At 56.8% G+C, this 13268-nt stretch overlaps 1 long non-coding RNA gene and 1 other non-coding gene across 2 annotated transcripts in view; both read right to left on the bottom strand.

Annotated features, from left to right (window-relative positions):
• LOC142265719 (uncharacterized) overlaps positions 1-13268 on the bottom strand; it is a 69805-nt gene that overhangs the window by 33785 nt on the left and 22752 nt on the right. The window lies entirely within an intron of this gene.
• LOC142265721 (5.8S ribosomal RNA) lies at positions 4008-4161 on the bottom strand. Its single transcript, XR_012731978.1, has one exon. It is a non-coding gene; the product is annotated as a 5.8S ribosomal RNA (ribosomal RNA).

Below are 13268 nucleotides of genomic sequence, written 5' to 3'. Positions count from 1 at the left end.
TCTGTGCAGATTTTGTGCAGTAATTTGGTGTATAAATTTCAGCACCAAATCTGCATCTCCTGCCAAACTAATGGCAAGCGTTATGTCAGGGACTCTCAGCCATCACCAATGTCACCATATAATTGGAGGTCCTAGGTTTTGCCAAATGTGCGGTCTTCTGCAAATTACCATACTTATTTTGTAATTTGCATCTTTTTTGCATTTTTTGAGAGATTTTTTGACAATTTACTACTTTTGTGGCATTGGTTACATCCAAAATGAGCATCAACTGCCAGAGAAAGCGCACTGGCATCTGAATAGGACCTTGATGGATGGGAGCCATTTTGGCGGCACCTGTGGGTCACCGATATTTCTGTGCCACTGTATCCCTCACATCAGTAAGGTAATATGTCGGGGACTGTCTCAGTCATCACCGATATCACCACATAACAAGAGGCGGGATGTTTTTGCCCAATTTGGAACACGTTTTTGCAATTTTTGATTTTATTTCGCCAGTATGGGTGACCCTTAAGAGCTTCTGCTACAGGAGCAAAAGAGGGTTACAAAATGAGCGTGCCCGACTCCAGTGGACGGCGGGGTGAGGTGACGACTTCTAGAAGAAGCGATGGCTATGGCAACTGTGACGGGTCGGAGGCCTGTGTGTTTGATGTTCATAAGATATAAGGTAAACAAGAGAGGGGGTTTGGAAGGGCCCAGCTCCAGCGGGATAGTCCTGAATTTGGGGTGCAGTGGTCTCTGGGGTAGGTCCCGACTCTGTGTGCACCCTTACGATATCATGGTGGAGCAGGTCTCTCCTCTTTCCATCTATAATAGAGAATATGGAGGAAGGTACCATGGCAACCGATCAGATTTCAACTGCCTTAACTACAGGGCTGGTGAGAAAGTGAAAGCAGTGAGGTGATTGGTCGCTGAGGATAACGTGTTCACTGACCATCTGCGCTGGTTTGTTTACAAGACGACCAATGGACCCTAGATACCACTCAGATTCCCATAGCAACCAGTAAAGCCTGCTTTACACGCTACAATATATCTTACAATGTGTCGGCGGGGTCAGAGTCATCACCGCCGCCCGCCTGGACCCCCCCGCCCGACTGTGCCTAGCCGGCCGCCCGTCCCCGCTCGACGCCCCACGCGTGGGCCCTCGCAGGCCCAGCACGGAGGACGGGGAGCGGGCGGCTGAGGGCAGGCCGGAGGTCGCGCGGACGGGCCCGACCGGCCCAGCCCTTAGAGCCAATCCTTATCCCGAAGTTACGGATCTGACTTGCCGACTTCCCTTACCTACATTGTTCCAACATCGAGAGGTATTTCACCTTGAAGACCTGCTGCGGATATGGGTACGGCCCAGGGCGAGATTTACACCAACTCCCCCGGATTTTCAAGGGCCAGCGAGAGCTCACCAGACGCCGCCGGAACCGCGACGCTTTCCAAGGCTCAGACCCCTCTCTCGGGGCGAACCCGTTCCAGGGCGCCCTGCCTCTCACAAAGGAAAGAGAACTCTCCCCGGGGCTCCCGCCGGCTTCTCCGGGATCGTTTGTGTTGCCGCTCTGGGCGCCCATGCTACCCCCTCCCCCTTTGTTTAGTGGGGAGGGGGAAGGCGGCGGGGCGCCCGTCTCCGCCGCTCTGGGTTCAGGGATCTGAACCAGACTCCCTTTCGATCGGCCGAGGGCGACGGAGGCCATCGCCCGTCCCTTCGGAACGGCGCTCGCCGATCGCTTAGGACCGACTGACCCATGTTCAACTGCAGTTCACATGGAACCCTTCTCCACTTCGGCCTTCAAAGTTCTCATTTGAATATTTGCTACTACCACCAAGATCTGCACCCGCGGCGGCTCCATCCGGGCCCTCGCCCGGGACTTCAGCGCTCACCACGCTGGCCCTCCTACTCGTCGCAGCCTAGCCTCCTCGGGCGTCGACTGCCGGCGACGGCCGGGTATGGGCCCGACGCTCCAGCCCCATCCATTTTCAGGGCTAGTTGATTCGGCAGGTGAGCTGTTACACACTCCTTAGCGGATTCCGACTTCCATGGCCACCGTCCTACTGTCTATATCAACCAACACCTTTTCTGGGGTCTGATGAGCGTCGGCATCGGGCGCCTTAACCCGGCGTTCGGTTCATCCCGCAGCGCCAGTTCTGCTTACCAAAAGTGGCCCACTGGGCGCGCGCATTCCACGCCCGGCTCCAGGCCAGCGAGCCGGGCTTCTTATCCATTTAAAGTTTGAGAATAGGTTGAGATCGTTTCGGCCCCAAGACCTCTAATCATTCGCTTTACCGGATAAAACTGGGTCTCTGGAGCGTGCCAGCTATCCTGAGGGAAACTTCGGAAGGAACCAGCTACTAGATGGTTCGATTAGTCTTTCGCCCCTATACCCAGGTTAGATGACCGATTTGCACGTCAGGGCCGCTGCGGAACTCCACCAGAGTTTCCTCTGGCTTCGTCCTGCCCGGGCGTGCCTGCGACGGAGCGGGCGAAGTGGGCTGGTGGTGCGCCCGCCTTTGTAAACCCCCCGGAGCGGGCAGCGGGATCCCACCTCGGCCTAGGCGTCCCGGCCTTCACTTTCATTGCGCCACGGGGTTTCGTGTCGAGCCCTCGGACTCGCGCGTGTGTTAATCTCCTTGGTCCGTGTTTCAAGACAGGCCGGGTGGGTCGCCGACATCGCCGCGGACCCCTGGCGACCGCCTCCCCCCCTAAGGGGGGGAGTCGGCAAGCCCTCCCGCAGCGGCGGCACTGCGCCGGAAGCGGGGGGCCCCCTTCCTCCGTCGCCGAGACCCACTTCCCCCCCGCGGAACCACTGCCTCCGACCGACAGCCTCCCCCCAGAGAGGGAGACGCGCCGTCCGGGCGACGGGGGGATGGGGAGGGCAGAGCGGTTCCGGAAGAGGTCGCCGAGGCGGTCGTCTCCCTCAGCCCCGGGCGACTGCTTCTGCCGAGAGGGGGATGTAACGCCGGGAGGGCGTGAGCCCCGTGCCCGAGAGCGCAAGCGCAACCTTTCGGCCTCCTTCCGCCCCTGAGGCCTTCACAGCCGGCCCGGAGCCGGTCGCGGTGCACCGTCGCGGAGGAAATGCACTCTGCGGGGACCGGAGCCGCCCGGGCCTAGTCCGCCCCCTTCGCCTGTGGCCGGCGGCGCCCACCCCGCCCCCCCAAGAGGGGACGGGTGAAGGCGGCCCGCCAGGCGAGCCGGGGTGGGAAGTAGCGCGGGAACCCGGGGCGGCCGACCAGAGCCCGCCTGGCTGAATCCTCCGGGCGGAACGCACGGACCCCACCCGTTTACGTCTTAGTGGTTTCACGCCCTCTTGAACTCTCTCTTCAATGTTCTTTTCAACTTTCCCTCACGGTACTTGTCCGCTATCGGTCTCGCGCCGGTATTTAGCCTTAGATGAAGTTTACCACCCGCTTTGGGCTGCATTCATAAACAACCCGACTCCGGGGAAACCTGGTCCCGCCGTGCCAGGGGCCGCTACCGGCCTACCACCGTCCGCGGGCTGGGGCCAGTATTAGAAGGACTCGGGCTCTTGAGCGACGCCGGGGTGGTCCGGTCTCCCGTACGCCACATTTCCCGCCGGGCAGACGGGGATTCGGCGCTGGGCTCTTCCCTCTTCACTCGCCGTTACTGAGGGAATCCTGGTTAGTTTATTTTCCTCCGCTTAGTAATATGCTTAAATTCAGCGGGTCGCCACGTCTGATCTGAGGTCTTTAGTCGAGTCAGAGTCCCGGAGAGGGCGGAGGCCGGGCGGGAAAGAGAAACGACGCGTCACGTCGGGCGGTCGTTTTCTATCCCTTCAGCCTCTTTTCTCCACGGACCACGCCATTCCGCCCTCGCCGTCTTACGGGGGGGAGTGACCGGAGGTAGCCCTGTGTTGCCACAGACAGCCTCGCCGCGCTCTCCCGATTCCCGGGGCGGGGGCAGGTCTGGCTTTAGCGGGACGCAAGGAGACGGGGGAGAGGTCTGGGACCCCCCTTCCTCTTCCTTCTGAATCCCAGCAGCGCCGTGGAGGCGATCGACGGAGGGGCGACCCTCAGACAGGCGTAGCCCCGGGAGCAACCCAGGGCCGCAAGGTGCGTTCGAAGTGTCGATGATCAATGTGTCCTGCAATTCACACTAATTCTCGCAGCTAGCTGCGTTCTTCATCGACGCACGAGCCGAGTGATCCACCGTTAAGAGTCTCGCTCGTTTTTTTTTTCTCTGGATAACGTTGGTCGGCCGCAAAGGCGTAAAAAAACAGACGTGGGACGGGGGGTGTTCCGCTCAGGAAGGGGGCTCTGTTGTCCCGGGCGCTCGGCCTCCGCCGCCCCTACCTCTGACGGGGAGGGTAACAGAGAAGGGCTCGTGGCTTCTCGACCTACCGCCCGGTCCCGACCCCGGAGCGGGGTGCGGGCTCACGCGGGCGAGCGGTACCCGGGACGGCCTTCGACGCGCAGGTTGTTTCGTTTCCTGCGGCGGGTGGGCGACGGGAGGGAAGGGACCCCCTCCGCGTGCCGTCCCCTGCCGCGCAGGGAGCGCCAGCGGGGCGGAAGTCGGGTTCCCTCCGCTCCCGCATCAGGGGACGAGAGGAGAACCGTGAGCTTCCGGCCCCACACCTCCTTGGAGTGGGGGGTCGCTGGGCGAGACGGCGCGGGCCGCTCCTCGCTCTCTCGTTAATGATCGTTCCGCAGGTTCACCTACGGAAACCTTGTTACGACTTTTACGGAGGACCGTCCCGACGCCACGCCCGGGACCCCGGCTTGGTTTTGGTCTGATAAATGCACGCATCTCTGGCGGTCAGTGCTCGTTTATACGTATTAGCTATAGAATTACCACAGTTGTCCGAGTCAATGGCTTGGAGCGATCAAAGGAACCATAACTGATTTAATGAGCCATTCGCAGTTTCACTGTACCGTCCGTGTGTACTTACACATGCATGGCTTAATCTTTGAGACAAGCATATGCTACTGGCAGTATCAACCAGGTAGCCCGTCGGCGCCTGAGCGACGCTCCAGAGAGGCGAAGAGGTGGACGCGTCGAGGTCGGGGAGACGGCAGAGAGACCGTGACAGAGAGAGGGAGACGCGGGGGAGCACCCAGAGAATGCGCGGTGTGTTCGGGGAGGTGGCAAGGAGGACGCGAGGTCGGCGGAAGGCCGACCCGCTCAGCAGAAGGGAGGGCACCGCAGAAGGGAGCCCATACGGAAAAGCCGCACGGACGACCAGAAGCTCCCCGGGCGGAACGCGAAGGCGAGGAGACTGGCCTCAGGGGGACGCCACGGGCAACACCCCACCAAAAGCCCGCCGCTCCCGGGGCGACCCGCGATGGGCCGCTTGGGGAACGGGCGGGGCTGAGGCAATGACGACCTGGTGCGGCTCCTCCATCTGGCTTAGTCCCACCTCCACACGCGCAAGGGGTCGTCGGTCCACAGGCAGGCCCGGAGCGGAAGGGCATCCAGAAGCCACCCGGCGAGACGCAGAAGCGAGGAGACTGGCCACCGGGGTCGCCTGATGCGGCTCTTCCATCTGGCTTAGTCCCGCCTCCGCCGCGGGGGTCCTCAACCCGACCGGCGGAAGGGCGCGGGGTTGACGGGAGAGGGGGCTGGCTTTCAGGGTCCACCGCGACCAGGCGACTCAGAGGTCTCCCAGATGCTTGGCCTGGCCGTGTCGGCGTCGCCCTACCAGCGTAGTCCTCCCCCCGCCCTCGCGCCCATACCTCAACGGACTTTTTTTCTGCTTTTCTTTTCGCCTCCCGTGGCTTTTGCAGCGGTGGGCCCAGCTGCCGACGGGATGGGGAAAGGGGCGCAGAGCGCGAGGGGGCCTCCCCTTTTTCCTCCGTCATGGGTTTCTCGCGCCATCTCTCCCTTTTATTTTTAAACCAGCTTTCTCTGTCGGACCCTCGGTTCCCTTCTCGTTCCGACTCTCGCTTCTGCCCCTTTTCCGAGCCGCCTCGGGGAGGACGTTCAGGTAGCGTGGAAGGTGTACGCAGGCCCGGTGGGGACGCTTCCCCACACCCTGCTTCACGAGGGACCCGCACCGCACTCTCCGCACCTCCGTCGTCTCCTCCCCATATGGGTAGGGGCTTAGGATAGATCAGGGGTAAGAAAAAGGATAGCCCGGCGGCAGAGTGGAAACGCCAACCGCCGCCACCACTTTCCCGCTGGGAGGTCGCAAAAGGCCGCCCTTGGAGAAGATTGTTGTGCTTCCCGGCACGGGGAGCGATTTGGACGACGGGCCCCCTCGCGCGACCTCCGCCGGAAGCTGGCCGGAAAGTCACGGGGTAGGTCCCCGCCGTTCGCCCATGCGGGTCTTCGGACCGCTTTCGAGGCTCAGGTCATTTCAAACTTGCCACTGCGAGGCCGCCCACCTCCGCAGGAGGGGGCGGCCAGCGCATTCACGCCACCGTAAGGAAGGTGAAATCCCAGGGGTGGAGGAGGAAGGGGCCGCTCGCCTGTGACCGGCGCTGGCTCCAGAGCCCGGGCCGAGCGAGCAGTGCCACCTCCTCGCCCGGGAGCGCTTCACCAAATCGATCGGAAGAGGATGAGCCTCCGCACCTCTGTCATCTCCTCCCCATAGGGGTAAGGGGCTCGGGACAGACCGGGGGTAAGAAAAAGGATAGCCCGGCAGCAGAGTGGAAACGCTAACCGCCGCCGCTGGGAGCTCGCAAAAGGCCGCCCTTGGAGAAGATCCCTGTGCTAACCAGCACGGGGAGCGTTCGAACGATGGGCCCCCTCGCGCAACCTCCGCCGGAAGCTGGCCGGGAAGTCGCAGGGTAGGTCCCCGCCGTTCGCCTGTGCAGGTCATCAGACCGCTTTCGAGGCTCTGGTCATTTCAAACTCACCACCGCGAGGCCACCTGCCTCAAGATGGGGGCAGCCAGCGCATTCGCGCCACCGTAAGGAAGGGGAAACCACAGGGGTGGAGGAGGAAGCGGCCGCTTGCCTGTGACCGGCGTGGGCTCCAGAGCCCGGGCCGAGCAAGCAGCGCCACCTCCCCACCCGGGTGCGCTTCGTCAAATCGATCAGAAGAGGACAACCCAGGGGTGGAAGAGAGAAGGGGTCTCTCGGACCGGAACCTTCACCCGGACCCGCTGGATGTCTGCGTACATCGGAGGCGCTCTGACTCCAGGCCCCACGTCTGGCAAATTCCCCTCCAGGAGCTGCAAGAGAGGCCAGAGCGCAAACCTGCTACCGGAAGGGGTCCCCGAACCGCACTTCGCAAATTAATCGGAGTACCGGTTCTCCGACCAGACCGTTCAAAGTCTGGAGAGGCGCTCTTCTCTCACATATATCTCCTGGAGGCATGGGACGAGGTGTCTTCGGGTGGTTGGGAGACGCCCCCGCATAATCCGGGTCGGTACCGCAAACTACCCGCCCACCTTGAACTGCCAGGCGTACGCGGCAGGAAAATTCAACCTCATCCCGGTTCTACTGATTTTTTTGCTCCTTTGGCTCCCTCTCTGGCCGCTTTGGGGTACTGCAACCGAGTATCTGCCAAAACGCATGGAACTGCCCGTCGAATTCGAGTTAAGAGGTGTAAACCATGGAAGTCTGAAAATTCAGAAACATTTTCAAAGTCCCAATGACTCTCCCGTGTGATTCTCTGGAGCCCTTTTCGGCTTCCGAGGCTGTCCAACTCCCCCCCGGATGACGGAAGTATAATAGTATTTTTTTTTTCTCCCATTTTTTCCCAACTGCCGAGGAAGATTGGGCGAAATTGTCTGGAGCCCTGCTCGGGTCCCCGAGGACCCGGACACCCCTTGAAAGTCATGTAAGTATGACAATTCTGAACAAATCTTTTTTTTCTCCCATTTTTTCCCAACTGCCGGGGAAGATTGGGCAAGATTGTCTGGAGCCCCGCTCGGGCCCCCGAGGGCCCGGACACCCCTTGAAAGCAATGGAAGTATGAAAATTCTGAACGGATCTTTTTTTTTCTCCCATTTTTTCCCAACTGCCGGGGAAGATTGGGCAAGATTGTCTGGAGCCCCGCTTGGGCCACCGGGGGTCCCGCCACCTCTCCGAGGCCACGGAGGTCCGAAAATTCTCAGTCTTTATCCAAGCGCCGAGGGCAGTCAGGCGAGAGTGCTCGGGGCCCCGCTCGGGCCCCCGGCACCTCTCCAAGGCTACGGAGGTCCGAAAATTTTCAGTCTTTATCCAAGCGCCGAGGGCAGTCAGGCGAGAGTGCCCGGGGCCAGATTGCCTGGAGCCCTTTTTGGATGCCGGGGGCTGCCGACGCCGGTCAGATCTCGGAAGTCTGAAAAATTAGTCTTTTTTTTCTAAGTCCCGTGTCATTGGTGCACTCAGTCTGCAAAGGGATAGGATTAGATACACCGCTCAGCAGACAGTATCACACAGGATAGGATTAGATACACAGCTCAGCAGACAGTATCACACAGGATAAGATTAGATACACAGCTCAGCAGACAGTATCACACAGGAGAGGATTAGATACACTGCTCAGCAGACAGTATCATACAGGACAGGATTAGATACACAGCTCAGCAGACAGTATGACAGGATAGGATTAGATATACAGCTCAGCAGACAATATGACAGGATAGGATTAGATACACAGCTCAGCAGACAGTGTCACACAGAATAGGATTAGATACACGGCTCAGCAGACAGTGTCACACAGAATAGGATTAGATACATGGCTCAGCAGACAGTGTCACACAGAATAGGATTAGATACACGGCTCAGCAGACAGCATCACACAGGATAGGAATAGATACACAGCTCAGCCGACAGTATCACAGAGGAGAGGATTAGATACACGGCTCAGCAGACAGTATCACACAGGAGAGGATTAGGTACACAGCTCAGCAGACAGTATTACACAGGATAAGATTTGCTACACCGCTCAGTAGACAGTATTACAAAGGATAGGATTAGATACACAGCTCAGCAGACAGTATCACACAGGAGAGGATTAGATACTCAGCTCATAAGACAGTATCACACAGGAGAGGATTAGATACACAGCTCAGCAGACAGTATCACACAGAATAGGATTAGATACACGGCTCAGCAGATAGTATCACATAGGACAGGATTAGATACACCGCTCAGCAGACAGCATCACACAGGACAGGATTAGATACATATCTCAGCAGACAGCATCACACAGGACAGGATTAGATACACAGCTCAGCAGACAGTATCACACAGGACAGGATTAGATACACAGCTCAGCAGACAGTATCACACAGGACAGGATTAGATACACGGCTTAGCAGACAGTATCACACAGGACAGGATTAGATACACGGCTCAGCAGACAGTATCACACAGGACAGGATTAGATACACGGCTCAGCAGACAGCATCACACAGGACAGGATTAGATACACGGCTCAGCAGACAGCATCACACAGGACAGGATTAGATACATAGCTCAGCAGACAGTATCACACAGGACAGGATTAGATACACGGCTCAGCAGACAGTATCACACAGGACAGGATTAGATACATAGCTCAGCAGACAGCATCAAACAGGACAGGATTAGATACACAGCTCAGCAGACAGCAACACACAGGACAGGATTAGAAACACAGCAGACAGTATCACACAGGACAGGATTAGATACACGGCTCAGCAGACAGTATCACACAGGACAGGATTAGATACACAGCTCAGCAGACAGTATCACACAGGACAGGATTAGATACACGGCTCAGCAGACAGTATCAACACAGGACAGGATTAGATACACGGCTCAGCAGACAGTATCACACAGGACAGGATTAGATACGTAGCTCAGCAGACAGTATCACACAGGAGAGGATTAGATACACAGCTCAGCAGACAGTATCACACAGGACAGGATTAGATACACGGCTCAGCAGAAAGTATCACACAGGAGAAGATTAGATACACAGCTCAGCAGATAGTATCACACAGAAGAAGAATAGATACACGGATCAGCAGACAGGATCACACAAGCTCAGCAGACAGTATCACCCAGGAAAAGATTAGATACACAGCTCAGCAGACAGTATTACCCAGGAGAGGATTAGATACACAGCTCAGCAGACAGTATCACACAGGACAGGATTAGATACACAGCTCAGCAGACAGTATCACCCAGGAGAGGATTAGATACACAGCTCAGCAGACAGTATCATACAGGATAGGATTAGATACACGGCTCAGCAGACAGGATCACACAGGAGAGGATTAGATACACAGCTCAGCAGACAGTATTGCACAGGATAAGATTTGCTACACCGCTCAGCAGACAGTATCACACAGGATAGGATTAGATACACAGCTCATCAGACAGTATCACACAGGTTAGGATTAGATACACAGCTCATCAGAAAGTATCACACAGGATAGGATTAGATACACAGCTCAGACAGACAGTATAACACAGGCGAAACCTCCACTGTGCAGCCTATCATCATCCCAGCCTCCACTGTGCAGCGTATCATCATCATCATCATCCCAACCTCCACTGTGCAGCCTATCATCATCATCCCAGCCTCCACTGTGCAGCCTATCATCATCATCATCATCCCAGGCTCCACTGTGCAGCCTATCATCATCATCCCAGCCTCCAGTGTGCAGCCTATCATCATCATCATCCCAGCCTCCACTGTGCAGCCTATCATCATCATCATCATCCCAGCCTCCACTGTGCAGCCTATCATCATCCCAGCCTCCACTGTGGAGCCTATCATCATCATCATCCCAGCCTCCACTGTGGAGCCTATCATCATCATCATCCCAGCCTCCATTGTGCAGCCTATCATCATCATCATCATCCCAGGCTCCACTGTGCAGCCTATCATCATCATCCCAGCCTCCAGTGTGCAGCCTATCATCATCATCATCCCAGCCTCCACTGTGCAGCCTATCATCATCATCCCAGCCTCCACTGTGCAGCCTATCATCATCCCAGCCTCCACTGTGGAGCCTATCATCATCATCATCCCAGCCTCCACTGTGCAGCCTATCATCATCATCCCAGCCTCCACTGTGCAGCCTATCATCATCATCATCATTCCAGCCTCCACTGTGCAGCCTATCATCATCCCAGCCTCCACTGTGCAGCCTATCATCATCATCATCATCATTCCAGCCTCCACTGTGCAGCCTATCATCATCCCAGCCTCCACTGTGCAGCCTATCATCATCCCAGCCTCCACTGTGCAGCCTATCATCATCATCTCAGCCTCCACTGTGCAGCCTATCATCATCATCATCATCCCAGCCTCCACTATGCAGCCTTTCATCATCATCCCAGCCTCCACTTTGCAGCCTATTATCATCAATCCAGCCTCCACTGTGCAGCCTATCATCATCAACCCAGCCTCCACTGTGCAGCCTATCATTATCATCATCCCAGCCTCCACTGTGCAGCCTATCATTATCATCATCCCAGCCTCCACTGTGCAGCCTATCATCATCATCATCATCATCACAGCCTCCACTGTGCAGCCTATCATCATCATCATCATCCCAGCCTCCACTGTGCAGCCTGTCATCATCATCAACCCAGCCTCCACTGTGCAGCCTATCATCATCATCATCCCAGCCTCCACTGTGCAGCCTATCATCATCATTATCCCAGCCTCCACTGTGCAGCCTATCATCATCATCATCATCCCAGCCTCCACTGTGCAGCCTGTCATCATCATCATCCCAGCCTCCACTGTGCAGCCTATCATCATCATCATCATCATCCCAGCCTCCACTGTGTAGCCTATCATCATCCCAGCCTCCACTGTGCAGCCCATCATCATCATCATCATCCAAGCCTCCACTGTGCAGCCTAGCAGCCTATCATCATCATCATCCCAGCCTCCACTGTGCAGCCTATCATCATCATCCCAGCCTCCACTGTGCAGCCTATCATCATCAGCATCATCCCAGCCTCCACTGTGCAGCCTATCATCATCATCATCCCAGCCTCCACTGTGCAGCCTATCATCATCATCCCAGCCTCCACTGTGCAGCCTATCATCATCATCCCAGCCTCCACTGTGCAGCCTATCATCATCATCATCATTCCAGCCTCCACTGTGCAGCCTATCATCATCCCAGCCTCCACTGTGCAGCCTATCATCATCATCATCATTCCAGCCTCCACTGTGCAGCCTATCATCATCCCAGCCTCCACTGTGCAGCCTATCATCATCATCCCAGCCTCCACTGTGCAGCCTATCATCATCATCCCAGCCTCCACTGTGCAGCCTTTCATCGTCATCCCAGCCTCCACTTTGCAGCCTATTATCATCAATCCAGCCTCCACTGTGCAGCCTATCATCATCAACCCAGCCTCCACTGTGCAGCCTATCATTATCATCATCCCAGCCTCCACTGTGCAGCCTATCATCATCATCATCCCAGCCTCCACTGTGCAGCCTATCATCAGCATCATCCCAGCCTCCACTGTGCAGCCTATCATCATCATCATCATCCCAGCCTCCACTGTGCAGCCTGTCATCGTCATCATCCCAGCCTCCACTGTGCAGCCTATCATCATCATCATCATCATCATCCCAGCCTCCACTGTGTAGCCTATCATCATCCCAGCCTCCACTGTGCAGCCTATCATCATCATCATCATCCCAGGCTCCACTGTGCAGCCTATCATCATCATCCCAGCCTCCAGTGTGCAGCCTATCATCATCATCATCCCAGCCTCCACTGTGCAGCCTATCATCATCATCCCAGCCTCCACTGTGCAGCCTATCATCATCATCATCATCATCATCATTCCAGCCTCCACTGTGCAGCCTATCATCATCCCAGCCTCCACTGTGCAGCCTATCATCATCATCATCATTCCAGCCTCCACTGTGCAGCCTATCATCATCCCAGCCTCCACTGTGCAGCCTATCATCATCCCAGCCTCCACTGTGCAGCCTATCATCATCATCCCAGCCTCCACTGTGCAGCCTATCATCATCATCCCAGCCTCCACTGTGCAGCCTTTCATCGTCATCCCAGCCTCCACTTTGCAGCCTAGTATCATCAATCCAGCCTCCACTGTGCAGCCTATCATCATCAACCCAGCCTCCACTGTGCAGCCTATCATTATCATCATCCCAACCTCCACTGTGCAGCCTATCATCATCATCATCCCAGCCTCCACTGTGCAGCCTATCATCATCATCATCCCAGCCTCCACTGTGCAGCCTATCATCATCATCATCATCCCAGCCTCCACTGTGCAGCCTGTCATCATCATCATCCCAGCCTCCACTGTGCAGCCTATCATCATCATCCCAGCCTCCACTGTGCAGCCTTTCATCGTCATCCCAGCCTCCACTTTGCAGCCTATTATCATCAATCCAGCCT

Source organism: Anomaloglossus baeobatrachus, unplaced genomic scaffold (assembly GCF_048569485.1).
Source record: "Anomaloglossus baeobatrachus isolate aAnoBae1 unplaced genomic scaffold, aAnoBae1.hap1 Scaffold_2756, whole genome shotgun sequence".
NCBI lineage: Eukaryota > Metazoa > Chordata > Amphibia > Anura > Aromobatidae > Anomaloglossus > Anomaloglossus baeobatrachus.
The sequence above is the reverse complement of the archived record's forward strand: the minus strand, read 5'-3'. Positions and strand labels throughout refer to the sequence as shown.